General features: G+C 35.6%; 1 non-coding gene across 1 annotated transcript; it reads left to right on the top strand.

Annotated features, from left to right (window-relative positions):
- Window positions 1–10283: 10283 nt before the first annotated feature.
- Window positions 10284–10390, top strand: LOC131222682 (small nucleolar RNA R71). Its single transcript, XR_009160156.1, has one exon. It is a non-coding gene; the product is annotated as a small nucleolar RNA R71 (small nucleolar RNA).
- Window positions 10391–10721: the final 331 nt, after the last annotated feature.

The following is a 10721-nucleotide window of genomic DNA, read 5'->3' as shown; positions in this document are numbered from 1 at the left end:
GTGCAGCTGAGCTTCTGGAGTCTATGTTATCTATATCGTATTTCCCTTCATGCCTTGTACCCAAAAGTATTTTATTATAGTGGCTATGTGGTGATGTTCTTATTGTTGTGGCTTGGTTATGCTTCTTATAAAAGAAAATTTTATATTGAAAATCCTCCTTGTAGGATCCCAGGATCAGAATCTGGTATATGGGTGCTAGGAGCTAAGAATGGGGTGCTACAGAGGCTATCGGCGCCGGATTCGGTTATCGGGAATTTTGTGAGCCCGATTTTCGAGTTTGGGGTGTGACAATCTATCTCTCTATAAGTGCATGTGATGCGTAAGATGTATCACAACTAGTGATTTTAATATTTTATCTTGTACGCAATGCAATCTAGGTAAAGACCCTCTTGACCGTCACATTATTCCATGGGCTTTTGGGTAGTGGTGCAGAAATTGATGTGTGTAATTCACAAATTCAGTGTGACATCACTTTCGAGATTAGATGTTGTAAATAGTCGCTTCATGATTAAATTGTGCATATAATTCACCCGGCTCATGTGTTGTGCGCCTTGAGGTGTTCATGTAAATCCACGGTAGCATTGGTCATGTTGGCAAATATCCATAGTTACGGGATATGGGTTGAGCTGAGTTTTCTGTAAATCGTATTCCACATTGTGATGATCACTATGTAAGATGAGCCCCACACACTTTTCTAGGTATACATCTCATATAGGTTGTTTGCACATTCTGATATTCTTGTATTAGTGGACTACGAAACATATTAGAACCCTTACATTACTTTTATGAATATCTTGAATTATGGTTGATCTTAAAGGATAACCATCACTATGAGTAGGGCGTTAACCCTCTCCAACCGTACAAATGATGCAGGTGACGTACAGATTGAAGATCTAGAGGACAATCTCCCTATGGAAGATTATGCTAAAAGAATAAGAAGACGGTTTTTATGATTTAGTTTTATACTTCTGTTGCGAACTCAATAAATATAATAAACTCCCATTGAGAGGGCATTTGATTATTTATTGAATTCTTTTACTCTGATGAAATAATCAATACAATCAATTTTATTCTCGTTAATGTTACCTTCATGAATGTATCTGGATGTGATATAAATGAAAAAAATAAGGTCTGATTTTTAAAGCATCCAAATTATACATTATTAACAACCGATTTTCTCGGGCATAAGTATAAACTCTGGCCGTGAAAATTTAGGATGTTACACTTTTATCAATTGATTTTTAAAAATCTATTCTTTTCTTGTTTTCAAAAATTCTATAAAATTTCTTAGCTAACATTACCATATCATCTTCATTTTTTTCAAAATCAGAATTTGTATTTTCTTTTGAAATAGATTTAGAAGATTTAAGATCAATGGACTTAGCTTTAGGAGTTTTAAAATTCAACTCATATTTTGAAGAGAACCAACTAACTCCTCAACCTTCATAAGATAAGTATCTCTCAATTCCTGAATAGCAGTAACCTTATAATTGAATCTCTCAGGAAGAGATCGCAATATTTTTTACGCAAACCTTGCTTTCTAGGATTCCATTCCTAGACCCTACATGGAATTTACTATGTCATTTAGTTTTGTATAAAAGTCCATGAAAGTTTCATTTTCTTCCATACGAATTTCCTATAATTTTGGTACTGAGGATTTGAACTTTTGATTTCTTGACTACAGTACTTCCTTCATGTGTCATTTATCCTATGCTGGCTTAGTTGTATCATATGAAATAATTCTTTTGAATTCATTAGGTGATAAAGCACAAGTTTTGGCATTTAAAGCTTTAGTATTAACACTGTTTTCACTTTTCTGAGTTGTAGTACATAAATAGAATACAGTCTCTCATATATTTAGTTCCATCACTGGCTAATACTTCACTCATAGGAGGTTTCCATTTAGTCAAAATGGCTTGCCACACACTTTCATCTAAGGATTTTAGAAAAATCCTCATTATATCTTTCCAGTATGAATAATTAGAGCCATCAAAAGGAGTGGCATGACAATATATAAACTATCAAAATTTGACATAATAATGCTCTAGATCTAAACTTAAGGAAGTTAATCCACAATAAAATAGAGCAACCCGCTTTGATACCACTTGAAAAGGAGAGCTTAAGTAGTCCTAGAGGGGGGGAGGGGGTGAATAAGACTATGCCAAATAATCGAATAAAGTGCTGAATAATAAATAAATCAGAGATCTCAATTACACAAGTATTGAAACGTTGATTCAAATTGATTCGTAGGATAACCTTTACCCAAACAAGTTTATGTAGGACAACCTTATTCCATGCATATGATAAGTATCAAAATCCCAAACTGAGCAAGAGAAAATAAAACTAAATATTACAAGCATTCACCACTTTATCATAAAAGCAATTACAAACATTCACGACTTTAGCATAAAAGGAATTACAAACATTCACCAAAACACCAAGAATTATAGTGGTTCGATGTGTCAACAACTGTTCTCAAACAATCACACTTACTCCACTCCTAAAATTACTATCCAAGTAATCTTGGCTTTCACTAAGAATAAGGTTTTCACTGGGTCACCTTAAAGCCCGATACAATTGTAATTTTACCAGGCTATCACAAAAAAGAAATCCCTTACTGAGATTTTCTAGCTATCTCAGAAAAAACAACACTGAGATTTTCTGGCTATCTCAGAAAAACCAAATACGAAATGTAAATGTATACTTATCTTCACCGTAGATGAAGTCGTAGCCAAAGAACCGATTTTCTTGAATGTCGAATGTTCAATGTTCAGTTTAATAGAAAAAGTCTAGGGTTCTATTGATTTTAATTATGATTAAACTAAGTAGCTACTTATATTAATTCTCTTCAATCTCAATAAGAAGAGTATTCACTCTCTTTTTAGAATCAGAATGACAAAGTTTGAGATTAAGGAATTAAACAAAAGCTAGAAAATGATTTTAAAATATTATTCAATAGCTTGACAATAACTAGGGCTTCTCTCTCTCTTTTACAGAAGGATTATAGTAGTGATAATTGAGAAAGAACCTCAATTTATAGGCAAAGAAGTTGTCTCTTCGATTGACCCACGCACCAGATTTAATTCCAACGGATATTCAAATTTGAGTGGGATAAGATTTAACAAATCTTCAACTGGTTGAAGGTGTTCACAACCCCAAGTGTAGGGTTGTGATGTAGTAATAATCATAGTAAGACCGATGTCGAATCCACAGTGACTAATCTTGTGAGTATTCTGAAAGCAACTAGAAGCAGAACTAGAAGAAGATGTAAATCTAAATCTGGAATTAAAGGGAGTAATTGTAAAAGTTTTAATTAGAAACTTAAGAATTCAAAGGAGGGAACTACGGTTTCCAAAGATACAGTTGTAACAATCAGGGAGATCTATTACTTGATTCAAGGACACAACTGGAATCAGAGTCCTATCCTATCCAGTTAGAAGATATCTTAATAAAATCAAATCTGAATTTCCTTTGACCTAATTCTCAATGGATGAGAGTTGTGAGAACTGGAAGTGATTCCATCACCTAGACATGTCCAGGACACAATAGCAAACAATAGGATATACCAATTCTAAAATCAAACATAAGAGAATTGTGAGAGTTAGAAGGGATTCCATCACCCAACCATGCCTAAGGGATGATGGTGAACAACAAGATTTACTAACTTCACAATCTCAATACATGAAAAGAAGATGCTCAAATCTATTACAGATCTATTGTAATTTGAGTCACAACAAACCATTAAGAACTGAAAGTATTCCTTAAATATTAAACTAGATTAAAAGAGAATTTAACATAAACATGAATCAAAGCAATAGAAACATCCCATCACGCTACAAGCTTCACCTCTTAGCCCTAGCTAAGAGGTTTAGCTAACCATAGACATGATTGGACCAAAGACTCTTAAAAAAAATATGAAAACAATTAAGGAAGAAGAAGAAAAAATATTGTTAACGGTTTCTCCACCCTTTTGCTCCACTCCTTAAGCCCTAGAAGATGCCTACGAACATCCTAGGGAGTCCTATTTATAGTTGCGGAACTCCAACTTTCGTACCTAGTTGAAAAACTCTAGAAACTGCCTCAAATTTCGCAGTTTGCTAAAAGTGACTTCACTCTGTGTGGTTTCCAAAAATAGACTTCACTTGGTGCAATTTCACAAAATGACTCAAAGTTTCAAAATATGCTTTTTAATGATGATTTCAGGATTCTTTTTCTTCACTTTAAATATTTAATTCTCTTCATTCCTCACTTAGTTTTCTTGGATCTTTGGCATGTGAATTCTTCAATCTTGGTCTCCTAAGATCCATCCCTTACCTTGGTGATTCTTGAGCATCAAATCCATGCTTTTAGCACCCTTTTTAATCCAGACTCTTAAATTCATCTTGCAACACAAACATGAGTAAAATAGAATATTAAGCATTATCATGTTCATAAAACCAAGATATAAATGAGGGATAATATGCAATATTTGACCCTCAACACAATCCCCAACTAACATTTTGGTATTTCCAATCAAAGTATGCGAAAAATATTTCAACAACCATAAGATAATTTCTATAAGCTCAAGTGATTTAGAAAAACAATCCAGATGAATTCTAAAATACATCAATGTTGTGCGTTACCTTCTCCTAAACTCTAGCACCCTGGAAAGTTTCATAATCAAGTTCAAAGCATTAATCCTCCAATTAGAATAATTTTAAACATTGCATTCCATGAGTGTATAATGAAGTCTAGACTTATCACAATGAAAGGTTCAATTCTTCACTTTCATGATAACATTGATAATTAAAAGAGCATTCTAGACAACCAAAACCTAAACCGAAACTTGCCTTACAGGTCATCTTTTAATTCCCTCTTTTATTCTTCCACCTTTTAATTTTTTTCATCGATGGCTTTCATGATATGTTAATCTTTTTAAAGATCTTTAATAGGTAGTCTTTTTGAAGACAACTGTTTTTTAGCTGGACATTTTTTTTTTCAATTCTTCTCATCGAACATGACGGACAAATTCACCAGGTTAGTTCCTTTCATGGTAAATAATCACCAAGTTAACAATTCAATGTTAACTGAAACTTTAATGTGACTGCTAAATGTGGCATATGAAATCATGACTCGATCAATGTTCAAAACTTCTACTCATGGATTAATAACTGAACTTAACTTTGAAATCTCCAAGTACCTGAATCCGAGGGACATAAATCATAAACATTAAGCATCTTATACTTCTATTTTTTTTTAAAAAAAAAATCAATTTTCTACACTTTTTTTTTTCACATTTTTTGCTTAAAGACTAGGAGAACAACTGATTAGGTAACCTAATCCCCCATCCCCAACCTAAAATCTACACTATCCTCAATGTAAAAGAAATGAGCATGTAATGCAAGAGAGGCAACGAAAAGAAAAGGGAAGTGATAGAAAGATAGTACCTGAAGATGGAATTTTTAGGTTTTTCCATTGTTCTTAGTACGAAGATGCGTTAGCATAAAAGAATCGAACAGATAATAAGCAAACTATCCTAAAACAGTGAAAAATAAACTATCCTAAATAGCGAAAAGCAATAAACCTAACTACACCTCCATCAAACTAAGAGGTTAATCCTGGTAAACAGGATCATTCAGAGTTATGGACATGTCCTTTAAATTAAAATTTTCAACAAATGGCTTTAAACAGTGTCCATTCACTTTGAAATCATTGCCATTGTTTGGATTCCGAATCTCGACGGCCCCATGAGGATAGAAATTAGTAATAGTGAAAGGGCTAGTCCAATGAGATCTGAGTTTACCCGGAAAGAGATGTAATCGAGAATTATATAAAAGGACCTTCCGACCTGGTGTGAATGATTTTCGAAGAATGTATTGGTCATGAAACACCTTCATTCTGTCCTTGTAAATTCTCGAGTTCTCATATGCATCATTCCAAATTTTCTCAAGTTCATTCAATTTGTACAGCAAGCCAGCATTGTCCAAATTAAAGTTCAAATCTTTAATCGCCTAGTAGGCCTTAGGTTCCAACTCTATAGGTAAGTAGCAAGCCTTCCCATAGACAAGTCTAAAGGGAGACATTCCAATAGGAGTCTTAAATGCAGTACAGTAAGCCCATAAAGCATCGGTCAAGCGGATTAACCAATCCTTGCGGTTAGGGTTAACCATTTTTTCCAATATGCGTTTAATTTCCCAATTGAAAATCTTAGCTTGCCCACTTGTTTGTGGGTGGTATGGAGTGCTCACTTTGTGAGAGATGTCATATTTCTTCATTAAATTTGTGAATGGCCTATTGTAAAAGTGTGATCCTCCACCACTAATGATGGCTTGAGGCGTTCCGAACTGGGAATGATGTTTTCTTTTAAGAATTTAATGACAGTTTGATAGTGATTATTCCATCATGGGATTGCTTCGACCCATTTAGTGACTTAGTCTACTGCTATAAATTTCTAAAGGATTGGAGGAATGGTCCCATGAAATTGATGCCCCAACAATCAAATGCTTTTATGATAAGAATGAGATTTAAAGGCATCATATTTCTATGGGACAATGCTCCCAATTTTTAACAATGCTCACAAGCTTTGTAAAACTCATGAGTATCCCTGAACATAATGGGCCAATAAAAACTGCACTACAGAATTTTGGCCATGGTCTTTTTAGTAAAAAGTGACCACCACAGGCCTGAGAGTGATAAAAGGAGATGACACTTTGGTGTTCATTGTCTAGAACACATCTCCTTAAGATTTGGTTTGGGCAATATTTGAATAAATACGGATCATCCCAGAAGAATTTATGTACCTCGGCAAAGAATTTCTTTTTATCTTGCACAATCCAATGTGTTAGCATGGAACCTGTGGCAAGATAATTAGCAACTTCTGTGAACCAAGGTGATTGAGAGACTTTAAACAATTGTTCATCTAAGAACATGTCATTTATATGTGTCATCTTAAGGGAATCAAAGAGATCAATGCGGGAAAGGTGGTCAGCCATTACATTTGCTACTCCCTTTTTATCTTTTATTTCTAAACAAATTCCTATAGTAGAAGGATCCATCTTATCAAGCGGGGCTTAGCATCATTCTTAAAAAGAAGATACTTGAGCACTGCATGATCCATGTAAATGATAATTTTGAATCCAATTAGGTAGGACTTAAATTTGTCCAAAGCGAATACTACAGCTAAGAGTTCCTTTTCTATAGTAGTGTAATGCACTTGGGCAAGATTTAAGGTTTTACTTGCATAATTTATAATGTAGGGCCTCTTATCTTTTCTCTGACCTAATATCGCCCCAAGAGTTTATACATAAGTTCAAAAATGGATGCTCTAATCAGGTGGCTGCATGATAGTTATGGTGGTTAACATGCCCTTCAGCTTAAAAAAAGCTTCTTGGCATTGCTCAGTCCACTCGTATGGTACATCATTTTGAAGTAGATTGCATAAAGAACAAGAGAGGTGACTAAAGTCTTTTATGAATCTTCTATAAAATTCGGCGTGTCCTAAGAAGGACAGCACGTCACGTATGTTCTTTAGTGGAGGTAAGTTAGAGATAAGATTAATCATAGCCTTATCAACCTCAATTCCTTTAGAAGAGATGATATGTCCCAGGACAATTCCCTTATGAACCATGAAATGACACTTCTCCCAATTTAGTACCAAGTTCTTTTCCTCACATCGCTTCAGCACACGTTTAAGATTCTCCAAACAATCGATAAAGGATGGACCAAAAATAAAGAAATCGTCCATGAAGACCTCTAGATATTGCCCCACCATACTCATCATGCATCGCTGAAAAGTGGCAGGGGCATTACACAGTCCGAATTGCATCCTTCGGTAAGCAAAGGTGCCAAAGAGACATGTGAATGTGGTCTTTTCCTGATCTTTAAAAGCTGTCTCTATCTGGTTGTAGCCCAAATACTCATTGAGGAAGCAATAGTATGAGTGACCAGCTAGCCTTTCTAAAATTTGATCAATGAAAGGTAAAGGAAAGTAGTCTTTCCTCGTGATGGTATTCAATTTCCTATAGTCAATGCACATTCTCCAACCGGTGGTAACTCCAGTTGGCACGAGTTCATTATTGGCATTGGCTACTATGGTGATTCCAGATTTCTTAAGAACCACCTGAGTTGGACTCACCCATTGGCTATCCGATATAGGGTATATGATACCCACATCTAATAGCATAAGAACTTTGGCCTTAAGCACTTCCTACATGTTTGGATTTAATCTATGTTGTGGTTGTCGTGAGGTCTTAGCATTATCATCTAGATAAATGCGCTGAGTACAAATTGAATGGTCAATTCCTTTGAGATCCACAATCGATCATTCAAGGGCACCCTTATGCTCAATGAGAGTAGAGATAAGCATACTCTCCTATTCCTACTCAAGGTGGAAAGAAATCACTACTAGGTATATCTCATCTTGACCTAAATAGACATATTTCAAATCAAAGGGCAAAGGTTTTAGATTAAGCTTCAATGCCTTAAGGTTAGACGGTAGAGGCATTACATCAGTTTGGGGTAATTCTTTAAATTGTGGCCTTCACCGGTTAACTTCAAGTACCAGCATAGTATCCATCATGGTTCCCATCTCCCTAATCACTTCATCATCTAAATCATGGAAGTGGGCCAGACACGTCTTTAGAGGGTCAGAGGATAAGGTCAGAAAAGTTCTATCTTCCACGAAAGAGTCAATTAGATTAATATCGTGGAAATCGTCATCTTCCTCTAACTGTTTGCCCGTATTAAAAAAGATATTTAATTCTAATGCTATATTTTTAAAAGACAAACTTATGACTCCATTCCTACAATTAATGATTGCATTTGATGTGGCAAGGAATGGGCGACTAAGAATGACGGGAACTTGAGTGCTTATGTCTATAATGGGTTGAGTGTCCAAGTTGATAAAATTTACCGGGTAGTAAAATTTGTCAACCTAGACAAAAACATCCTCAATTATCCCTCTTAGTACACGAACAAAGTGATCGACAAGTTGTAATGTGGTTCGGGTGGGTTTTAATTCACCTAGACCCAATTGTTCATAGACCGAGTAAGGGATCGAATTTACACTCGCTCCTAAGTCAAGAAGTGTGTGCTCAATCCTGTAATTCCTAATTACACAAGCAATGTTTGGGCTATCGGGATCTTTATATTTTTGTGGTATATCTTACTTTAGGATGACACTAACTGTTTTTTGTTAAAAAGATTTTCTTTCAAATATTTTACCGTCTTTTGGTCATATGCAAGTCTTTAAGAAATTCAGCATATGAAGGTATTTGTTTAATGACATTTAGTAGAGATATATTGACCTTCACTTTTTTCAACACCTCTAAAATGTCCTGAGAGTTAGAGAGAGGTTTTGGTGCAGTCAACCATTGGGAAAATGGAGCAATCGGCTTGCCTTAAAGTTCTAGTTCTAATTCTTGTGTAGCAGTCCTAGATCTATCATTATTATCTTCTTTTGGGTCCTTAGGCTATTCAGCCATGTCCAAAATGGTTTGTTCAATGGTCTTCCCACTCCTAAGAGTGGTGATAGATTTAGCTTGCTCCATCTGATTTGAAGAGCTTGGGTCGCTGAGTTCATATTGCGGTTTTGGATTTGGAAGAGGTTGAGATGTAAGGCTTCCTTTATTCCCAATCACATTCTTTGTCTCAAGCACTTGTATGGCCTTTGTAAGGTCTTGAAAGGCTTGTAGCATCCCCTGATTGAAAAGTGCTTGATTTTGAAGATGCTTTAGAACCGGATCCTCTTGAGATTTCCCTTGATTTGGAATTTGATTAAAGAATCCTTGAGGAGTAGCAGTTTGTCCATTCCTCCAACTGAAATTGGGATAATTCTCCAACTAAGCTTGTATGTATTGGAGGTGGGTCCATTGAAAGGCCTTTAGTAATTATTCACGACATTAGTTTTCTCATTCAGTACCTCTTGAAAACTAGGTATTGTTGGGCAATTTTCAGTTGTGTAAATGTTTCGAGCACAAATACCGCAAACAGTTTCCTTAGCCTTATCCTTCTTTAGTTCCATGGCCTTAAATTTCCTTATGAGATTAACCACTTTAGCATTGATATCATCATCCTCTTCCAATAGGTATAGTCCTCCCCTCTCCTTTGATTGAGTGGGCCTAGAAGTGGTGCTCGATTTTGGGGAGGTGTCCCATGATTGTGCATTTTCAGTAAGTCCATCCAAATAATCCCACACATCATCGACATTTTTATTCATGAATTCTCCATTACACATTGTCACGACCAATTGGCGCATGGAAGATGTCAGTCCATCATAGAAAAAGTGTGTAATGTGCCACATTTCAAAACCATGTTGTAGACATGAACTGACAAGATCCTTGAACTGCTCCCAACATTGGAAGAATGTTTCATCTTCCTTTTGGGCGAAGTTCACGATTGACTTTCTGAGGGTGTTCGTTTTATGGTGTGGCAAAATTTTCTTTATGAACTCTCTTGTCATGTCATTCCATCTACCAATAGATCGTGGACGTAGTGAATGCAACCATATCTTAGCTTTCTCTTTTAAGGAAAAGGGAAAGAGTTTCAACCTAACCGTGTCCTCAAACACGTTTGGAAAATATAGAGTGGCTATGATCTCATCAAACTTTTTCATGTGTAAATATGGATTTTCAGGTTCTAAGTCCATGGAATTTTGGAAGGAGTTGGATCACCCCTGGCTTGATATTCATGTCTTGTATTTTCTAGAAAAACTATGCATGAAGGTGTTCTCACTCCCACCGGTT

Source organism: Magnolia sinica, chromosome 1, assembly GCF_029962835.1.
Source record: "Magnolia sinica isolate HGM2019 chromosome 1, MsV1, whole genome shotgun sequence".
NCBI classification, from domain to species: Eukaryota; Viridiplantae; Streptophyta; class Magnoliopsida; order Magnoliales; family Magnoliaceae; genus Magnolia; species Magnolia sinica.
This window is presented reverse-complemented; position numbering and strand designations above follow the sequence as displayed.